General features: G+C 38.7%; 1 protein-coding gene and 1 pseudogene across 2 annotated transcripts in view; one reads left to right on the top strand and one right to left on the bottom strand.

Moving 5' to 3' along the window:
* The window catches only part of SMYD3 (SET and MYND domain containing 3), a 778,672-nt gene that overhangs the window by 446,282 nt on the left and 308,668 nt on the right, over positions 1 to 23,722 (bottom strand). The window lies entirely within an intron of this gene.
* LOC105711109 (mitochondrial intermembrane space import and assembly protein 40-like) lies at positions 20,449 to 20,881 on the top strand (annotated as a pseudogene).

Below are 23,722 nucleotides of genomic sequence, written 5' to 3' on the forward strand. Positions count from 1 at the left end.
TTACAACCCTGCTTGATCTGACTGCTAAATTCATGCCTGTAACCCCCGTAACGTTTCTGCTGTCTTCATATCCCTGCTTTAACAATATGGCTCTGAGCATGAGCTGACAGAATTTATTCTTCCAGATCCATTCCGCTTATTACCTGTCCTATTCACTCACATTTATCAGAAGTGTTTATTTGTTCTAATATTTTCACTTATTTCAAAGTTCTAGAGAGAATTCCATGTGTTTCTTCACCTACCTAATATGCATAGAATAAAAAAAATATTAAAACTGAAATGACTATTTTCATCTGATGCTGAGGTATGGGGTGTGAAAATTCCCATTAATGGGAAAATAAATTAGCGGGAAAATAAATCTCTATACTGCTCCTTCTCACTGGAGATACCTAGGGAGGGAGAAAAGACAAGACTGAAATTTCAAAGCTCCTGCCAGTTCTTCAGTGCTGAAACATTAATGAGCTTCTGAATTTGCAAAGGTGGGCCCAGCGCCTAAGGATGTTTGAGAGTTAAATTGCTCTGCATAATGAAGGAAAGGTAATTGAGTTTCCCGAGGAATCAGAGAATAAAGAGGTCTAGGAAAAGTGAGAAAGGCAGGGAGCTATGAAGATGGCTGCTGGCTAACCTCACAGGCCGTGTCCCATGATTTCCACATTACCAGCAACACTACTACCAAATTCCTGACATAGAACTCATACCAGGCTCTCACATGGGAGACAGCAGTGAGTGAGGATTCTATGGGTGACTCCTGTCAGCAAGCATTGGAGAAATACTTTGAGATCACATCCAGGATAAACCATTATTTTCAAATCTGGGAAGAATAAATAGAGATGGTGAATGTAAAAGAGCCCCATGGGACCTGGCTGAGCTCCTCTGACATTTTCCAGGGCAGTAGCAGACAGAAGGTAGGGCTGTTTGCTTACTCCTCTTGCCCTGAACGTTACTACCATGCAGGCTGGGACTGTAAGACTGTAACATCAGACAAGCCAGGTGTTCTAGCAATTGCTCTAGGTAAAGCTCATTCTCTTTGCTCACTTGCAGCACCACCCCACTCCACCCTGCACATCAAAGCAGAGTCCTCTGCAAATGAAAATGCAGCATGGCACACCTGGCATAGTTCAACCGCAGGCCTCCAAGCATGACAGACTGCCTTCATTGTAGTTATAAAGGCCTATTTTTCCAAGAGGTTTCTTTTCTGGGGCCCTGTGGCTTTCAGCATGAACTCCAAATTCATTGAAGACTGAGTGACTTAGAGTTTTTTGTATGAGCTAAGCTGTTACATTGCTTTCCATCTTTACACATGCTGTTCCCTCCATTTCAGGTGTCCTCTCTTTCACGTTGAACCCATTTTCATTCGATTATCTTTTTTGAGTTTTTCAGAAAGCAATTCAGGCATTGTTTCTGCAGGCTGTCTCTGGTCTCCACTTTTGATTTAGATGGCTCCTTTATGTTCTCAGCCCCTTGTCTATGCCTCTACCTTGGCACATCATGCTCTACTGGAATCATTAATTTACTATCTCCCCAAACAGATTTACCCACAGAGTCAACAGTAAACCTGCAACAAAGAATCAAATACAGGTCTTCCCAATGAGAGTATATTTCAAATGACAGGCAGGAATACGTCTTCCCTAATCCTAATATTTCCTTTACTGTATAGCTAAGACTCTTCTGGCCTCTATCCAGACCTTCATATTACTCTTCACTAGTTAAGCCAATAGCAGTCTTCAAGCCAAAAAGTTCTCTAAGTAGGAGTTTGCCAGGCAACAGTACACGTGTATCTGTTGCAGGAGGGTAAAAGAAGTATTACAGAGATAACAGCCTGGGTGCAAGCTTGGAGGGTTTCAGGAACAGAAGAGGACAGCGTGGCAGAGCTGCGAGTACAGTAAGTGCGGTGAAAGCATGCTGACATGTACCTGGCTGGCTAAGCGACATTAGTTTCTTTGTGAATCTGTCAGAGAAGGACTGCTACACAACCCAAATCTGTGGAAGCAATGCATCAAAAGTGAGAAAGACTGAAGTAATGCTACACCGCCATGACCATTCATTGAAAAGCCAGCAACTCCAAGTTGGCTAAGTGAGGAGAGAGTCTTACCTCAATTACTCTAAAAGAACATTCTAGAACTAGTTTAAGCTAACAAGAATAAGCATATATGGGGGATGTTTCTGGGAAAAGAAGCCTGTCAGAGCCAGGCAGAAGTGTCAAGTGGAATGTGTCTCAGGGACAACTTAACTTGACACTATATAAAGAAGTATTTCTGAAGACTGCAGCCAACTCATCTGAACTCTCCTGCCACATAAGTCATAGTAATGATTTTTAAACTAATAGAATTGGTATCCATGTTCTTGAATCATTTAAAATTCTTATCTCCTCTTCTTAAGAATCTGGAATTTTTGTCTGTGTTACTCCTAAATCCAAATTTCACAATACTGTGGAGTCCATGGTTTTCAGGCATCATTACAAAATAACCAGCACTTCCTAACAGCTGGTGGCAGCAACAATCTGAAACTTATGATCATATTTCTTAGTTACAATATGTACTTAAGTATCACCTCAAACCTTTAAGCACAATACAATGTGAGGGTTATTCAGATGTACAGAGACTAGTGGTATGGTCAGGATTTCAACTATACCATGTACCTGAATAATGAACAACTCAGACTTACCTCACTTATTACTAAATATTTGCTTCATGTAAGGGAAAATTATTTTCAGCTGAAATGGTAGAGCACAACCAGCTTCATATATATTCTAAGTGGCTTAAAGGCTAAGTACGTACATAATCCCTTCAGCAGTATGCCTCAATTACATTTCTCTAATTGTAGCTACCTCTTGCACATTTAATCACCTTCATCTGTACTGTTAAGCTAAACTTGTAAATATGCGTATTCCCAGAACACATCAATTAATTTTTATAATTCTTTCATTTGAAAATATCCTTGGAACATTAATGGCTGAAGACATGAAGGATGCCATGTTCCTAATATAATTTATTGTGACTCTTATACTCAATGACTGGTTGTAACTAGGAAACTCAAAACCACAACTATATATGACTATAAAATGACAATGAAAATAGTTCATTCCATACTTGTAGGCTGCTTGACATTTTCCAGCTTGCCTTGACTTTATAAAAAGAAATGACCTTGAAAATAATTAAGCATATCAAGTGGTAAGACTGTAGCTCACTGAAACACAGCAATATGTTCATGTCTTTAGAACACTGCTAAGCATTCATGAAACAGAATGAAATTTTATTGCTCTTCAACCAATATATACTTTTAGTTTATAGGCTTATGCATATTCACTAAGAGGCCATTCTAATCTTCATCTGTCTGCATTCTTCTGAACTTAGAAATAAAGGCAATCAGGACTCTGCCCTGCTAAACTTGAAACAGATCAGATTTTGCAAGAGGCATCAGGGTGTGGTTGATTTTTTTTTCTTCCCAGCCTGTGTTTAATGAGAGTGCTCTCAATAAAAACACAATTCAGATTAGGTTTCTGTACTCAATGTTTATTAATTTAGATGCTCTTTAAAAGAGCATGTGAACACCCTGATAAATAAATTTAGCTGCTGTCACTTCATAAAAGAACAAGTACAATTAAAAAGAAACAGGAAATAGGCAATGAGATAGAAGGGAAATGCTTATGAGACCTGGATGCTATCAGCCACACTGCATACAACCGAGTATGCGCCCTGCAGTGTTACAGCACAGGGCTCAGGGAAGTCAAACTGGCCACACTTTAGGACCTTGGTCAGAGGAATACTGGTAGAGGCTCTGAGGAAAGTCAAAATCTCCAAGAATGGAAGACCAAATACTCAGAGATCTGGCAACATCCTAATAAAAGGAATATTCAGGACAGAAGGCACTATTTTGAGTTAGTTCAAGTTCTCTGCTGGGTTTCCTCTTCTACCCCAACCCTAGCAGAGTCAACTCACATCACAAAATTTAAATTAAAACACAAAATGTTTAGCTGGTTTCTCCCAACTTGAAAAGGGGTTGACCTGTGATCCCAGGCGAGAGAAAAGGAGGTGTATAAAAATAAGGTTTCTCTCAGGAGGTGATGGAATGCCTTAGAGATCTGGTATTTCCAAATCACTAGGACCAGCCCCAGTGAGCCAAATCCTTAATGCTTAAATCTTTCCTCTTCCCATGACACATGGATGGGGGGAATGTGAGTAACCAAAGAAACTAGGCCCAAAGAGAAAGTTTCCGGTGCCAGGATCTTTTGGGTGGGTCACTCATTCGTTTGCTCATACTGGATGTGTGTGCCATGTGCCAAGGCACACTGTCCTAAACAAGACTGATAATATCTCTGCTCACATGGAGTTCATATGCTTGTGATGGGTGACAAACAATAATAATAAAAGGTTTTGCGAAGAGTATCAATCCTGGAAAACATCCATTTATCAGTCCACTCATTTACTGAACACAGACCACTGCTGTGCAGCAGGTTCCATGCTGGCTGCTAGAAGTATACAAAGGTAATTAAAACAAGCTAACTGGGAATCAGCCACACAGAGATGGTAAATGAAGCTGCGAGAATCAGCAAGGTAACCCACAGACAGTGTGTAGACAACAAAGAAGGTGGGGAAAGAACCCCATCGATATGGAAGCCAGGAGTGCAGGAAGAAAACTAGGAGAGTGTAGTATCACTGAAGCCCAGGGAAAAGTGTTTCAGAAAGGGAGTTGTCCATAGGACACATGCAGTTAGAGTATCCAGAGGATTGAGCAACATGGAGATTGTTGCTGATGTCAACCAGAGCAGGTTCAATTGAGTTACGGACATGAACGTCAAACTACAGTGGAAGTGACAAGAAGAAAGTGAAGATTAAAAATGTAAATAATTTCAGTTGTAATTGTGAAAGGAGAGGTGATCTGAAGATAATTAGAGAAAGAGGTGGAACAAAGGCATTATTTCTTTCTTTCCCCCTCCCTCCCTTTCTTCCTTCCTAAGACAGAAGACATGTAGCAACATTTAAAGGCTAAAAAAGTGAAAATAATCGAGACTACATAACTAGTAGAGTGAGGTCCATAAAATAATAAAAGAGTGAGCTCTAGAAAGCAGGAGGAGACATCCTTTCCTTTGGGGATTTCAGAACAGAAAGAGGGAGGTTTGCTGATGCTTTGAGGGGTGAAAAGAGGTGAAGGGTTAAAAGTTGAAAGAAGCTCCTACCTTATAGCCTCAGGCCAGGAAAATTCCCAGGCAAGATTGTGTGCAATTGAAGAGGCCACCAGATACCAGTCACAGGTTTTTAAGGTGAGCTTAGTTGACAAATGGTAAAAGTGAATAGAGGTCTGGGAGTGGAGAAGGTGGCTTATTTGATTATTAAAGTTACTTACAGAAGTATATGTGAAATTTTTACAATGAGACAATAAAGAAATACTTGAGTAACAATAATTCACACATTTTGAAGTAAAAATTTCTACTTATCAGTCTAAGTTAGGGGGAGAGGAAGTCCTGGAAATGAAGACATTACTGAATCAATAACTTCAGTAACTTAAGAGGGCTGTATAGAAGTAAATGGATCTACATGTGCACATCCAAATGGAAGAGATCAGGAATTTAGGTCAAGAAGGGTCATCTTCAGTGACCCACACCCCAGTTACCTAACATCAGGTAAACTGCTTTGCTGCGCTGTGTGCTAGGTTTCCCTTTTTTTTTATTATTTATTTATTTATTTATTTAAGAAAAGTACTATCTGTTTTCTTGCAACTCCTCAAGGATATAATGTAGTGTGCATATAATGCTTCTGGGCAACTTGGAAAGTAATCTGAGAACATCAAAAGTCTATACTGAACCAGAAAAATCCTCTGGACACAGGCTGCACCAGGCCACACCAGGCCACACACTGGCATGTTCCCTTCACATTCCTAAAGAAAAAAAGGTGCATACTTGTACAGGGTTCTTTCAGATGCATTTCCCTCACCTGAATCATTTGTTCCAGTATGCATGGCTGAAATCTAACCTAATTAGCAGGAGGGTAACATCATGCTGCCTGCACACACATGTAAGTCTGGTAACACCCTATGCACTGTGTGAAAAAGCATCTTATCTGTTGGCATAACCAAAACGTAAGCCCTTTATTTACTGAGTGTCTGCTAAATCAACAAACAGCCTTCATATTTTGTCTGTTCCCCTGTTGATTCTTAAAGGTTGTTGGTTCCTAGAGTCTGGGAACTATGTTAGTCATTGTGCTTGTGCACATGTAAAGTACTCAAGATAATGTTTGCCTATGACACTGTTTGTTTAACTTGCTATTGGCCCAATAACATGCAAATATGTGCTCCATAAAAGCAACTGATGGTAATACCTGATAGCTAGGAGCCACAGGATAACTTAGTCATTATAGTTTTGTTTTTGAGATGAAACATAAAATTAACTACTTTAAAAAGAACAATTCAGTAACATTTAGTGCATTCACAATGATCCACGACCACCAATGTATCCAGCTTGAAAACATTTGCATCATTCCAGAGGAAAACTCTGAACCCACTGAAAGCAAGCAGCTCCTCTCGGATCCCCCTTCCCACAATCCCTGGCAAAAATCAATCTGCATTCCGTCTCTAGGGATTTATCTATTTTGAACACTTCATACAAACGGAATCATACAGCATGTGACCTCTTGTGTCTGGCTTCCTTCATTAAGCATAAGGTATTCTGGGTTCATCCACGTTGGAGCATGTACGGGTACTTCATTCATTTTATGGCTGAATGATACTCAATTGTATGGATAGATCACAACTGGTTTATTCATTCACCTAACAACCAGCATTTTGGCTGTTGCTACCTTTTCACAATTGTAAATACTGCTACTATTTACAATAAGTGTATATGAGTTTAAGTACCAGTTTCCAATTCTTTTGTGTGTGTACATGGGAGTGGAAATCCTGGGTCTTACATCAACTTTCTAAGGAAGTGTATTCCACAGTGGCTACATTTTACATTCCTATCAGCAATGTACAAGGGTTCCAATTTCTTGACATCCTTACTATTTTCCATTTTACTGATCAGAGACATCCTATTACATTTCATCCTATTACATTTAATAGTAAATGTGAAGTGGCACCTCACTGTGGTTTTTTCTTTTTTCTTTTTGAGTCGGACTCTCACTCTGTTGCCCAGGTTGGACTGCAGTGACACGATCTCGGCTCACTGCAACCCTGCCTCCTGGTTCAAGTGATTCTCCTGCCTTGACCTCCAGAGTAGCCAGGATTACAGGTGCCCACCACCATGCCGAGCTAATTTTTGTAGTTTTCGTAGAGATGGGGTTTCACCATGTTGGCCAGGCTGGTCTCAAACTCCTGAACTCAGGTGATCCTCTCGCCTTGGCCTGCCAAAGTGCTGAGATTACAGGCATGAGCCACCGCACCCAGTCTCACTGTGGTCTTGATTTGCATTTCCTTAATGACTAATGAGTTGGAGCATCTTTTCATGTGCTTGTTGGTCATTTGTATAGCTTCTTTGGAGAAAAGTCTATTCAACTTCTTTGCCCTTTTATAAACTAGGTTATCTGTCCTTTAGTCATTTTTAAGCAAGACACTCCAATATTCTCTAAGCATATTCCTTTAAGCAGACAAAATGCAGTGGTCAGGTAGTTGTGTTATGAAACCAGACTGCTTGGGTTTACTCTGGAACTTAGTCACTATGTGACCTTGACAAAATTATCTCTCTGAGCCATAAAATCTTAATAGTAAATCTCATGGATATGTGTTAAATATTAAATAACCAGAGAGATCCAAGATGGCCAATTACTAGCAGCTCAGGATTGTAGCTCCCAGTGAAAGCGCAGAGGACGAGAGGACACCACACTTTCAGATGAATTTTTGTTGCTCACGGACCAGGAGACTCGCAGCAGAGGAGCCCCATGGGTCGCCAGCGCGACTTGTGGCCGGCGCAGCAGTTCTCGGTGCAGAGTAAATGGGACTGGGTCCCCTTTTGGTCGATGTTTGGAGCTCCGGGAAGGCAGAGTCGCCCATTCAGCTGATTGAAAAAGGGACTCAAGAGGGAAGCCAGACCGGAGATTCCCGGGCAGAAAAGCACCATGAATCTTAATGCCGCTGTTTTAGCCAGCACAGTGGGTTGCTCAGATTCCGGCGCTGGGAATCAACAAGTTGGACATCCACTCAGAGACCTAATTTGAAAGTCGGTAATTACAAAGATGACGGGTGGATAAATTTACAATGATGGGAAGAAACCAGCGTAAAAAGGCTGAGAATACCCAAAATCAGAATGCCTCTCCCTCTACAGGGGATGACAGTTCCTCATCAACAGAGGAACAAGGCCTGATGGAGAACGAGTGCGTTCCATTAACAGAATTAGGCTTCAGAAGGTGGATAGTAAGAAACTTCTCTGAGTTAAAAGAACATGTTCTAGCCCAACGTAAAGAAACTAAGAACCTTGAAAAAAGGTTTGACAAAATCCTAATGAAAATAGACAATTTAGAGAGGAATATAAGTGAATTAATGGAACTGAAGAATATAATATGAGAACTCCGCGAAGTATGCACAGGTTTTAACAGTCGAATTGATCAAGCAGAAGAAAGGATATCAGAGGTCAAAGACCAACTTAATGAAATGAAATGAGAAGACAAGATTAGAGAAGAAAGAGTAAAAAGGAATGAGCAAAGTCTCCAAGAAATATGGGACTATGTGAAAAGACCTAATTTATGTTTGATAAGTGTACTTGAATGTCATGAAGAGAATGAATCCAAGCTGGAAAATATTCTTCAGGATATTATTCAAGAAAACTTTCCTATCCTAGTAAGGCAGGACAATACTCAACTCCAGGTAATACAGAGAACACCACAAAGATATTCCTCAAGTAGAGCAACTCCAAGACACATAATCGTTAGATTCACCAGGGTGGAAATAAAGGAGAAAATTCTAAGGGCAGCTAGAAAGAAAGGTCACGTTACCCATAAAGGGAAGCCTAACAGACTCACACCAGATCTCTCAGCAGAAACCCTACAAACTAGAAGAGAGTGGGGGTCAATATTCAATATCCTCAAAGAAAAGAATTTTCAACCCAGAATCTCATATCCAGCCAAACTAAGCTTCATAAATGAAGGAAAACTATAATTTTTCACGAACAAGCAAGCGCTCAGAGATTTCATCACCACCGGGCCTGCTTTACAAGAGCTTCTGAAAGAAGCATTACACACTGAAAGGAACAACCAGTATCAGTTATCCCAAAAACTTACCAAAAGGTAAAGAGTATCTCCATAATGAAGAATCTATATCAACTAATGGGCAAAATAGCCAGACAGCATTAAATGACAATATTAAACTCACAAATATCAATATTAATCCTAAATTTAAATGGATTAAATGCCCCAATCAAAGACACAGACAGGCAAAGTGAATAAAAAGTCAAAACCCATCAGTATGCTGTATCCAGATCCACCTCATAAGCAAGGACACACAAAGACTCAAAACAAAGGATTGGAGGAAGACTCACCAATCAAATGGAGAGCAAAAATAAATTAATTAATAAAAAAAACAGGAGTTGTAACTTTCGTCTCTGACAAAATAGACTTTAATAGTAACAAAGACTAAAAGAAACAAAGAAGGACATTACATAATGGTAAAAGGATCAATGCAACAACAGGAGTCAATCATCATAAATATATATGCACCCAATATAGGAGCACCCAGATACATAAGACAAGTTCTTAATGACTTATAAAGAGATTTGGACTCCTGCACAATAATAGCGGGAGACTTTGACACCACATTGTTAATATTCGACGGATCAACAACATAGAAAATTAACAGGAACATCTATGATTAGAACTCAGACCTGGAACAAGTAAACTCAGTGAATATTTATAGAATTCTTCACCCCAGGTCCACAGAACATACATTTTTCTCAGTATCACATTACACCTATTTTGAAAGTGACCACATAATTGGAAGTAAATCATTCTTCAGCATTTGCATAGCATTTCACAGACTCTAAATGAAATATTGGTTGGCTGTTTGTTTGTTATTTTCTTCCCGTATTCCTTCCTGTTTCTGCTGTTAAGCACAATTATCGGCATAAAAGAGGTTTTTAATACCTATTTTCAGATTGCATTCCAGCCTGGGCAATAGAGCAAGATTCCTGTTCTGTCTCCCCCTTTCTCTTTCATAAAAAAAAAAAAATTACCTTTGCTATTTTTGGGCCCTTTATTACTCCACATGAATCAACTTATTTACTGAAAGAGTTCAGGATGGCACCCCAAAATGCACCATTTGACATGTTGATGATTGTGAGCTAAAGGCACCTGAAAAACAGCAGGTGGAAGAGATTCACTCTGATTTTCCCTTTTCTTCATAAAGCAGGAATTGAAACTCCCCAAAAAATAAATAAATAAATAAATAATCAATGTAACATAAATACAATAGCATGTGACACATAGTAAAAGCTATAAAATGTTTCAAAAGTCAGTAAAAGCACATATAGATAGCACCTTCATGTAATTACATGTGTATTTCCAAAAGGATGGGAAAAATGAATGAACCTCTACCAGATTCAGCCATGTAAGGGTAGAAAGAACTTCAGGGAGGAAGTCACAGTTTTTTGCCTCCATGTTAAGACAAAAATGGCTCCAAAATAATGAAAAGCACTACACAAAATATTGATTTTTAAGTATCTTTCTAACAACATAGGAAAAGCATTCTTCCACTTTTGCGAAGGAGGTAGAAGCAAAATCTGTGAAGAAAATTTGGCTGCAGACACCCAAAAGGGACCTGCAGACACCCAAAAGGGACCAAACCTTCTACCCTGTCACACATTGCTGGGAATTAAAAAGAATGGAGAAAGTTTACAAGCTGTGGTACTTTATACCTGTTATTTCTTTGGAATGGTTCTTTTTCACTGTGAGAGGAAAATAAACCATAGTATACTGCTGAGAAGTATTAAGAGTCATTCCTTTTTGTACACACACAAAAACTCACTGCACCCAGAGGAACCATGTCAAAGAGTCTACCTGCTTGGGTCTAAAAGTCATGTATATTGTTCCGACAAGTCTACCTTGCTGCCATTACACTCTGGCCAGCTTTAGAAAGGAGTGTTCAGTGAAACAAATGACACCTATACAATGTCAATGTAAAAGGCCCCTGTGTTCCAATTCTATCCTATACTTGCAAGACAAAGGTTCTTTCAGGGTAGGAGGTTCAACATCACTTGCTATGTACTCTAGTCCAATTAAATTTGCAATTTGTAATATACAATTTTATACCTATAATTCTTTCTGTCATTTTACATTGCTTTAATATGAAAAGAAGTCTCCACTTCATTTGAATTCCTTAGAAATCTTGGGTTTTTTAAAAGCTTGTGTGTCCTTCCCTACATCCATTCCACCTACACAAATTTAACACTGACAGACTAATTAAGTTGGATAGCAATCCATGCACTCTGCAAAAGACAGATGCCAAGGCACAGGAGTCATGGGTAAGTTCATGTTTATTTTCCATACTGTAAAGGACAAGATGGAAGATGGGGTCAAAAACTGTAAATCAGAAGGAAAAATGCCGAAGTTAATTTAACAAATAAAGAGAAGGAAAATTAGTGAAAGTCAGTTATAGGGCAAAAGACTTTCTTTAAAAAGAACACACACATACACACACACACACACACACACAAACCACAAAAAAAACCCTCTAACAATATATATGAAAAGGGCAAGCTTAAAAGGTGGACTATCTAAAAACAAAATAATGTTCCTGGACTAGCAAATAGAAGTCCTAGATTTGTCGCCAAAATGCTCTTGCTTGTCCCAGACAACAGGTAAAAAAAGATGCTTCAGGGGCAGAATAACAATAGACAGCAGTAGGAGTCTCAAGTTTGAGTTCCAGCTCTAGAGATACAGCAAGGCCTGTAATCCCAGCACTTGGCCAAGGCAGGTGGGTCACCTGAGGTCAGGAGTTCAAGACCAGCCTGGCCAATATGGTATAACCCCATCTCTACTAAAACTACAAAAATTAGCTGGGCATTGTGGCATATGCCTTTAATCCCAGCTACTTGGGAAGCTGAGGCAGGAGAATCGCTTGAACCAGGAGGTGAAGGTTGCAGACAGCCACTGCACTCCAGCCTAGGCAACAGAGCAAGACTCTGCCTCAAAAACAAAGTAATTTTTTTAAAAAAAAGGATACAGCAAGAAATCTTAGGTCTAAAACATACCAATAAACTCATTTTTCATAGATTATGGAACTAATCTTGATTTTCAAGTTTCGATCACAAAACCAGAATGTGGGCCGGGCGCGGTGGCTCAAGCCTGTAATCCCAGCACTTTGGGAGGCCGAGGCGGGTGGATCACGAGGTCAAGAGATCGAGACCATCCTGGTCAACATGGTGAAACCCCGTCTCTACTAATACAAAAAATTAGCTGGGCACGGTGGCGTGTGCCTGTAATCCCAGCTACTCAGGAGGCTGAGGCAGGAGAATTGCCTGAACCCAGGAGGCGGAGGTTGCGGTGAGCCGAGATCGCGCCATTGCACTCCAGCCTGGGTATCAAGAGCGAAACTCCGTCTCAAAAAAAAAAAAAAAAAAAAAAAAACCAGAATGTGTTACAGTTTAATTTTGAGTCTGCATCGTTCTTGGTTTTTGATCATTATAGAAAATACAGAAACCACAGAATAATAAAAAAGAAAAAAAGGGAATGTGATATAGTACAACTTAAGAAAAAATAACTTTGGTGTTATTTCCTGATTATCAAAAACAATAACTACATGATATATTTTTCATTAACCTAAAATCAAGAACTTTCACACTGATTTTCTCCCCCCTTCCTAGAAATATGCCCAATCAAAAATATCAGACTGTTATATATATTATATATGCTATTTAATCCAACTAATATTGCAGCAGTGATTTTCCATATTACTAAATATGCCTAATGCTTGAATGTAACTTCTCCTTGCATTTATTTATAATTCATTTAACCACTCCCACACTGCTTAAGTTTTTTGTGTTTTTCTTTGCTATTAAAAAAAAGTACAATTACTAGTTTCAACAAACAAGGATCACTATGAATAATTTTTTCTTAATTTTAATTTTTCTTTTTTCATTGGCCTACTTAGAAATTATACCATGAGCAATTTCTGACTCTAGATAAATATTTCTAAATTTGCTTGTCTCAAAATATAAACCAATTTACACAAAAACAGTAGTAATATGAGATTACCTATCTTAAACTCTTCCTAAGATTTGAGCATTAACATTTCCTTTTAATTTTTGCCAAATGGCATTTCACCATTACCTTTCATTCTTCCAAATGAACACTAAAAATTTATCTGGAAAAGTGCTTTCAAAAAATGTAGTCGACAATGACTAACATCTTATAATGCTCAGTCTTAGCATCTACAAACATATGACATCTTTCCAAATAATCTTCTGTATTTCTTAAAGTTTACAGATTTCTTTGTACATTCTTGCAGTACTTATGGCCTCTCACTACTGTATTACAGAACTTTTCAGTTTTTTATTTGCAAAATTCATGTTATTTTCCAAACAACCTTCTGATCTTTTTTTTTTTTAAACCAGGTCATTATTTTCTGTGGTTTCTTTTTTTAAAACTCCAGAGAATATACCAAGTAATTTCTATGGTTTCATAGCCTACAAATTACTATTTTAAGATTATAAATTTCTGAGTATAATATTTTTTCCTTTCTGTACATGTTATGGTTCTCTATTCTAATTTTCTAAGTAGTTTTGATTTCTATTTTGGTCTAGTAGTTTCTTTGTTCCCAGATACTGCGTGAGGTAGAACCAATGTTGTCTGTGTACAATCAATCGGAAAAAAGGTGTATTTCTTTTATAAAAGATATCAAGTTTATTCCATTTATTGCTTTTTGATTCAATTATTTTTATATGACATTAATATAATCCCTTCTGAATTTCAATTTTAATTTGTCCGATTCACCTTTGCATATCCTTTTCCTTTAAATCCTAACATTTTAGATCACTTTTTTCCCAGGGGGATGGGGGTAGGGAATGCAGGTGTCATTACTGGTCAAGAGCTTATACCTGAGAGGACTGCAGTACTGTCATGTGTTAACAATACAGACACTTGCTAAGAAATTCACTGTTAGGTAATTTTATCCTTGTGTCATGATCACAGCACATACTAATACAAACCTAGATGATACAGACACATCTGGGCTATATGATATTGCCTATTGCTCCTAGGCTACATACCTGTACAGCATGTTACTATACTGAATACTGCAGGCAACTGAATACAATGGTAGGCTTTTATGTATCTAAACTTATCTAAACACAGAAGAGGTACAATGAAAATACAGTGTAAGGTTGGGCACGGTGGCTCATGCCTGTAATTCCATGCTTTGGGAGGCCAAGGTGAAAGGATTGCTTGGGGCCAGGAGTTTGAGACAAGCCTGGGCAACTTGGCAAGGCCCTAACTCTAGAAAAACTTAAAAAATTAGCCCAGCATGTTGGCACAAAACTGTAGTCATAGCTACTCAGCAGGCTGAGGCGAGAGAATTGTTTGAACCCGGGAGTTCGAGGCTACAGTGAGCCATGATCACATCACTGCATTCCACCCTGGGTGACACAGTATGACCTTGTCTCTCGAAGAAAAAAAAGGTAGAAAAGATAAAAATGGTACACCTATGTAGGGCACTTACCATGAATGGAGCTTGCAGGACTAGAAGTTGCTCCCAGTGAATGAGCGAGTGGCAAGTGAATGTGAAAGCCTAGAACACCTACTGTACTCTACCACAGAACTTATAAACACTGTACACTTAGGCTACACTACATTTATTAAAAAGCTTTGTTGTTCTTCAGTAATAATCTTAGCTTATTGACTTTTTTACTTTATAAACTCTTTTTAACCTTTTGACTCTTGTAATAATACTTACCTTAAAACACTAACACATTATTCAGCTGTAGAAAAACATTTCCTTTTTTTTTTTTGAGACGGAGTTTCGCTCTTGTTACCCAGGCTGGAGTGCAATGGCACGATCTCGGCTTACCGCAACCTCTGCCTCCTGGGTTCAGGCAATTCTCTCCTGCCTCAGCCTCCTGAGTAGCTGGGATTACAGGCATGCGCCACCATGCCCAGCTAATTTTTTGTATTTTTAGTAGAGACAGGGTTTCACTATGTTGACCAGGATGGTCTCGATCTCTTGACCTCGTGATCCACCCGCCTCGGCCTCCCAAAGTGCTGGGATTAACAGGCATGAGCCACTGCGCCCAGCTACATTTCCTTTTTTATAACCTTATTCTATAAGCTTTGAAGTATTTTTAATTTTTTTTTTTTTAACTTTTTAAACTTTTTGTTAAAAATGAAGACACAAACATACACATTAGTCTACAGCTACATGGGGTCAGGATCATGAATACCACTATCTTCCACCTCCACATAGTATCTCACCGGAAAGAATTCAGGGTCAATAAAGGCACAAAGCTGTTATCTCCTCTGATAACAATGCCTTCCTCTGGAATATCTCCTGAAGGAGCTACCTGAGGCTATCTTACAGCTAATTTTTTTATTTTTTATTTTTATTTATTTATTATTTTTGAGACAGGGCCTTCCTTTGTTGCCCTGGCTGAAGTGCAGTAGTGGGATCATAGTTCATATAAGTCTCAAACTCCTGGGCTCAAGCTATCCTCCCACCTCAGCCTCCTGAGTAGCCAGGACTACAGATGCGTGTCACTACACTCAACTATTTTTTTATTTTTTTGCAGAGACAGGGTCTCATTATGCAACTCAGACTGGTCTCGAACTCCTGTAACAAACAATCCTCCTACCTCAAGCTCCCAAAGTGCTGGGATTACAGGCATGAGCCACTGCACCTGGCCAACTTTTTTTTTTTTAATAAGTAGAAGGAGTGTACTGAATCATAAAAGTATAATATAGTAAATACATAAGCCAGCAACATAGCCATTTATTATCACTATCAAGTATTATATATGGCACATAATTACATGTGCTACACTTTTATAGAACGGGTAGTGCCATAGAGTTTTTTAACACCAACATCACCACAAACGCATGAGGAACGTGTTATGCTGCAAAGTTATGACAGGTGGCAGAAACTTTTCAGCTCCATTATAATATTATGGGACCACCATTGTATACACAGTCTATCCTTACCCAAAACATCATTATGCGGCCATGATAACATTTGTTTGGTTTTCTTCTTTGTTTGTTTTTAAGATAGGGTCTGGCTCTGTTGCCCAGGTTGGAGTGCAGTGGCACAATTTCAGCCCACTGCAGCCTCTGCCTCCTGGGCTCAAGAAATTCTCCTGCCTCAGCCTCCTGAGTAGCTGGGACTATAGGCACACACCATCATGCCCAGCTAATTTTTGTATTTTTAGCAGAGATGGCGTTTCACCATGCTGGCCAGGCTGGTCTTGAACTCCTCAGTTCAGGTAATCCTCTCACCTCGGCCTCCCAAAGTGCTGGGATTACAGGCTTGAGTACATTTGTTTCTTAATAGTGGATCTATTTCAGGGGCTAAAAGATTATATGGTACAGAGTGGAATCTCAACAATCACTAATTATTAGTTATAATACATCCACCTGTTTTTATACTTTCATCCGGCAAGCACCTGATAAATTAAACTAGGGTTTCCTGTGATCATCAGTCGATGAATCTCTGCTACTCTTAGAATTAGAAATACCTGAAATATTACAATACTTTCTAAGGTCATGAAAATCTTCTAGGTATTAATGAGAATCCGGGTTACATGAATATCCATCTGTCTGCATTCAAAGCTCATCAAATTATAACCTTAAATATATACATTTTATCATTTATACATTATACTTCAAAGTTTAGAAAGTATTAGGGGGAAAAACTATGGCTCAAGGAATAACTGTGCCTGTGCCCTATGTAGAAAGCACACTGGTGATACAGACAAACATTAACATATCTATGAAATTATATTCAAATACAAAATATTGTGTCATCATATTTTGTAACATGGTAAATATCCCTTTATATTGCACCAAAAATTAGAGTTAGGCTTCAAGCTGATTTTTACATACCTTATTATAATAAACTTAGTATTATCCAGCTGATAGGAGATAAGACAAAAAGTACCCATGGGTACTTTTACCATTCAGGTAAAATAAATGCTTTGTTCTTTGAGATCTAGAGTAATAATTGTCCAGTTATTAAACAAAAAGGTTATTTTTTTCCTATAAATAACCTTTACAGTATACAAATACTCTAGACTTGAAAATCTCTAGCACCTGAGGATTAAAACACTTTCAATATTCAAATCTAACTACTTAAGTTTGAACTATACTTTCTATCACAGATTTGGAAGTAGTTTAAGAACTATCAAGGAAGACAGGGGCATTCACAGGGTGATCATTCACTCAGTTTGTGGAAATAGAGTATCTTTCATCCATTACGATTTTGCCAGGGAATATCTTCTCATCTGTTATGATTTATGAATGACATTTGCTAGGGAAAGTTTCAAACATTTTTTGGAGATATTCCTGGAAAATAGAGGGCAATGTACTGGCATGTGTGATTGTCAGGTGGGAGAATATATCAATCACTTAATTATCAATTATTCATTAAGGAGGGCTTTCAAATACAATGTAAATGAACCATGTGTAAAGTAGTCATGAATTCCAAGTATATAATAATGTGCAGAACACAAAATAAAAACTTTTTTTAAAATATGTAATTTACTTGAAGGAGTTTCCTTTCTTAAATACATTCTCTATGAAAAGCAATTTGTACTGAAACAAGTTACCACATCTTCCAAGGTCTTTTAGAAGAAATATTTATACAAAAGCAGCAAAATAATGAAAACCAAGTGTTTTACTCTAAACTAATGTTACACAAAATCACTGAGATAATTTTTTATTTCATTCCAGAACTCTCCTTTCCACTGAGTCCTCCAGGCCTCAGCCCACATCCCTCATCAGTAACCACAAAATAATAATTCTTTTTTACGTGATACTTAATGTCAGAAACTGTGGAGTCCCAAAATCAGAGGTCAGTTGACAAAATTAGCCTTCCTCAGCTACACCCGTAAGTGCCAGTGGATACAGGTCATTCCTACATTCTTTCACCACTGTCCGGCTCTCAAGAAGGACTAGATTTGGCTCTTCAGAGCCCTTGGCAGAAAGAGATAAACATTAAAAAACAAAACACTATTTTGAACTGAACTGATACTGTAACAAAAAAGTAACATTTGATTCTTTAAAACATTAGCAAAGACTTGCATGGTCTGACCCTCAGCAACAGGAAAACATATTCAAAGCAATGAGATTAATGCTTACATAGGCCTTTATTGTTGTGAGACAACGTCTTGCTCTGTCGCCCAGAGTGGAATGTAGTCCCACAGCAATCACAACTCACTGCAGCCTTGACCTCCTGGGCACAGGCAATTCTCCTACCACAGCCTCCTAAGTAGGATGGACTACAGGTGCATGCCACCATGCCGGCAAATTACTGTTATTTTTGCAGAGACAGGGTTTTGCCATTTTGCCCAGGCTGGTCTCAAACTCCTGAGCTCACACAACCTGCTCACTTTGGCCTCCCAAAGTGTTAGGATTATAGATGTGAGCCACCACACCAGGCTACATTGCCTTTTGTTGATGACACTGGTAATACTGGCTCTTCCCCTTAGATGGTGAGATTAGCTACTCCTGAGCTAAAAGAATGCATATATAACATATATACATAATGTATGAATCCCCAAACTACAGATTTTAATCCAAACTGGTCAAATATAAAGGAAAAGGAAAAGAAACTTTCAATTTTTTTTTAGGTCTGCTATTTAGATATTACAGGAACCACTGTGATTTATATTTGGCCTGAGGGTATAAAGATCTGATTTTATTCACGACTTGGTCAAATCTTTTCAAAACACAAGAGCCAACTATTCATAGTATTAAGAAATGAGGTGGTTTAAACCTTAATATACTCTCCTTATATATTGTTCCCTTCAGTAGAAAAGTACAGGAGTATATTACTGATAATCTCTCAATTATGAGCAAATTTACAAATTCAATGCTGTCTTCTTAAATTACATGCCATCACTTACAATCCAAACATCATTTAAGAGTTGGTAAGTTTAAAAGAAGAACAAGAGCAAAAAAACCCTAACAACTCATTATTTTCTAAGCTACCCTTTCAATTGTCTAAATAAATTCTAGACATGGCAGTCTACTGAATAAATGGCAACTATTACTCTCACTCTATAGAAAAGCAAAAAGCACAAACATGTAATCAAGAGCCCACACCAAAGTAGCACTATGGAGAAGAATAAACATTTTCAGGACAGAAAATGTTTAAGAAGAACAAAGGTAGGTACATTTAATGGGCAAGGAATGAGCATGGAATTGTTGAAAGGTGGGATCTAAAAAGGCTGGGAACTGCTTTCTAAGTAAAGCCTAGTCCAAAAAATGTCTTGTGACCAGATCAATTTCCATTCCTTCTTGAAAGATGGAAGACATAAGTAAAACACATAGAGCTATGAGGACAGAGTGCATAATGATCAGTACATAGAAAAGTTGCTGCTTCAAATGATTTAGATATTAAGTAGAGGAATTAAAGAATTTCTCCAATGACATCAATCTCAACCAGACAGATGTTCTCAACATTTAGCCTCGCAACTCTCCCAGGGAGGGAGTACTCTCTTGCTTCCTGCTTTCAAAAAGGGTGCTGCCTCCATTTAGTGATGTTTATAAAAATGGTAGCAGCTTCCTATTTGAATGTTAATTATTGTTATGACACACAAGATAATTTAACTTGCTTTGGTAATTTATTCATCCTTCTACTTAGATGTAGTCATTGGAAAATCTTCCAGAGTGTCACAACAGTTCCAAAGGTGAAATGGCAGGAGAAGGGAGCTTTCCCATAGGATCTCAACTGTAAATCTGGGCTGGGTGTGCAATTGCCAATCACCTGAATGAACAATGCCAGGGACCAGAGATGGTCCTTCTGAAATCAAGTAAGTGGCACTCATGGCCTTCAAGAATTTGATGATTCAAGAGGAAGGTAAAGCCCCAAAAGATGGTTGGAGCTACTCTTAAAAGAAGATTAAAGACTGAACTTGAATGAACCCCAGAATGATACCACACAATACCACTTTAAATCTCCTAGTCCGGAAGTCATTTACATACAGTTCAGAAATGCTGTAGACAGAGTACCAGTCAAAAATATCACTGAAGTGGGATAGGCTCCACTAGGGTTACTTGCTCTGTGGAAGTGTTTTCATGTTTGCCACATCATACCTGCTCAACAAATAGTTACTGAAATAAGGAAATGAATGATTGGACGAGTGCATGCATGCCTAGAAAATAATAATAGGCAGAACCACTCCATGTCTCTCATTAGGGTCTCCTCAGCAAGCAAACCTTTTGAGGATCCCCAAAGTCAGGGAGTTTCAATAAACAGAAGTTTCTTTGTCTTTAAAAAAATAGAGCTGCCACTGCTGCTCCTGTGAGGTCTAGGTGCCAGCCTGCAGGCATGTTCTACTGCTAGCCAGAAGGGAAAGACTGAATCATATTTGTGACCGCCCCCCCCCAAAAAAAAAACCATCAGACTCCAATCAACGCAGAGCTGGTGGCTGACGACTGCAGGATCCCTATGAGGAGCCCGGATTGATACTGCCAAATGGATACATTAACTGAAACTACCCATGCCTTAGGGAAATGTCCAGAAGAGGCCCCATTGGGGAACAGTTCAAGTCAACCTTTTCCTGCTTCCATTATAGGACATAGGATTCAAGGGCTCAGACTATATAAACCAGTTCAAGGCCATGCAGGAATGTATGCAGAAATACTCAAGCCTCTATCCCCACCAGGAAGAGGACGAGGAGGAGAAGTAGCCAGCAGAACCTGCAGAAGAAACAGGTTCCACTGAGGACACTATAACCAAAGAAGAGGAGGGGTCAAGCTAATGAAAGCCGCAAGGCACTGGGCTCCAGTCCTTCCACTTCATGGACCTTTTGCAAAAGGCCTTTCAATTGCCCTCCAAGAAAGCGTCTTTCCCTCTGTTGTCGTCTTCACTGTAATGTACAAAATAACTTATTTTGGTAATGAGAGGTCTTGGTCTGTTGACCTAAACACTGAAAAATGGGGGTTGTATGTATGTGTGTCCTACATATAAACCTGTCAACAAATGTCACTACCACCGAATTCTGTTTTCTCAGATTTCCCTCAATTTTGCCATTCTGAAATAATGTGCTGAATAATCTTAGCAACCAAAAATCATTATCCAGGAATATTTCTTGTGAGACAGCTGATTTTTTCTGATTCATTATATGTCTTTTAGATTTAATACCCCTTTGGAAAACGTAATAGAAAGAAAAACATCTTTGAAAAGTGCTAGAGTGAGGTCATTTCTATGAGAAGTCGCCAGATGTCTCAAATCCCATCTTAACCTTGAATAGATGAGGGGGCACTATACTTCATTCCCGACAAATTTTGGTTACCATGTTGGCATTGAGCTCTGGGCCTTCTATGTTTGGACAGTGGAGATTTGGACCCTCCCATCCATAGTCTCTTTCTAAGTGAAGGGAAAGATTGGATTTTGCTGTTCCTTCTTATTCCAAAAGCTCTGGTTTAGGGCCCATGTTCACACTGGCTCTCAGTCTGGTCAGATGCAATGTTCTTGAAAAGTGGGGACCTACTTGTTATCAGAGTAGCAGCCAAAAGAGGTAAAGGTGTGAATTAAGTACTCAATTAAAAGGAAACATGAGGCCAGGTGTGGTGGCTCATGCCTATAACTCCAGCACTTTGGCAGGTCAAGGCAGGAAGATCACATGAGCCAGAGAGTTCAAACCAGCCTGGGCAACATAGCAAGATCCTGTCTCTACAAAAAAAAAAAAAAATTAGCTGGGTGTGGTAATGCAGGCCTATAGTCCTAGCTACTCTGGAGGCTAAGGTGGGAGGATCACTTGATTCCTAGAGGTTGAGGTTGCAGTGAGTTGTGATTGTGCTACTGCACCCACTCTGGGTGACCCTGTCTGAAAAAAAAAAAAGGAAACATGATTTCTAATATAGATAATAAGAAAAGACATATCTACCTATATTAGAAAATATATATACATATATATAGTAGAAAATACACATACATATACATGTATGAGAAAACATAATCTCTATATGTGTGTGTGTGTGTGTGTGTGTGTGTGTGTGTGTGTGTGTATACATTTGTTCTATCTTATACATTCCACTCAGGTCACGAAGATTTGATTTTGGAGGCTGATACAAATGTTTGCCACCTGATTTTAAAACTCAGGAAGGCAGAAGAGAATGGGTAATGACCATAACTAGTTTCCGGCAAGAGATGCCTCCCTTTATAAACACCTGCCAGAACTGACATAAACAGAGAATAAGATATAAGGAGTCATAAAGAGATGCGATGTGCTTTAAAAGCAACAAAATATCAGGCAAGGACTATATTCTACTATAATATGTACATCATATGGGTTCTATTTGCTTCCTAGAGATAAAGTGATCACTTAAGCTATGAAAATTACTATCATTCATCTCTCTACATGCATTCCCATCCTTGAGAAGTGGTAGGAACCACCGGCCTCTGTGATGTGTAAACAAGTGCTCTTGTGAACAGAGGTTTCATTCCACTGAGAGAAATGGCTATGCAAAGCAGTGCCTCAAGAGAGCAAGGCAAATGAATGTCTCACCTAGAGTGTTTTAAAAATTTATAATATATATGATTTGCACAGAAGAAGAAAGGTTTTCCTGTACTCTCCCTCCATCCTACCTTCAAACAGATACACTACTCTCAACTCCAGTGGAAATAAGAGGTATCCTTCACATTATACTCAGCTGTGATCCAAGAAACCTGGGTGCTTACAACATTAACACAAAGTATTTCAGGCTGTCAACTGACATCCTCTCTACTCCCCAGAGCTGAGACTTCAGTAATGGCAGTACATCCAACATCCTATCCGACATATACAAGACTCAGGAAATCCAAAGAAAATATAAGTTTTATCATTTCATGATTCATACTTCGTACAACCAAAGATCTCCACTACACAAAAACACAGAAAATGTTAGCATACCCCATGGGTATGCAAATTTTCTTGTATGGTTTTATTTATAAGAAAATCCAGTTACTGAATTATGAAACAGACACATAGGGGTGTGCTTTGGGGATGAGTTTAAGACGATGGAGGATGTCCATCTCTGAGATATATTAGTACTTCTACAACCTGTGTGCCAAGCACTGGTGGCTAACTAACATATCCTCCAGATGCTCAGACACAACTTAAAGCAGAGAAGTCAAGTAGAGAGATTTGAAAAAGGAATTCTAACACCAGCATACTAAATTTCCAAATAAATTGTTTAATCACGTTGTACCTTCATTTCCCCAATGATAAGGTAGAGATAATTATCTTTGCTTATTTCACAGGGGGCATTTTTAATAATAAAAAGAATTATTTGAAATCTTCAAAGAAAGAGCACTATTTTAATCTACATGTAAAAGAAACAGAAAGAGAAACTTGAGCCAACGGTCATAAATTCTGCCAAATTAATCTAATGTTTAGAAAGAAAGACTGGGTAAAAACTCATGACTGTTGATCTCACCATAACTGAAATACAGCACATTAAAGAGAGAGAGAAAGAGATCAACTTTTAAAACTCAGAAAGTTCCATTTCTGGTAACCACAAACACTCTTATCAATTCCCCACTGAAAAAACCCTCCTTACCATCTCCCTTCCTTTCCCTTTCTCCTATTACTGCAGACTTTTTCTCAGCTGTACTTACT

Source organism: Aotus nancymaae, unplaced genomic scaffold, assembly GCF_030222135.1.
Source record: "Aotus nancymaae isolate 86718 unplaced genomic scaffold, 86718_ANA_hifiasm-v0.15.2.pri h1tg000032l_0, whole genome shotgun sequence".
Lineage (NCBI taxonomy): Eukaryota > Metazoa > Chordata > Mammalia > Primates > Aotidae > Aotus > Aotus nancymaae.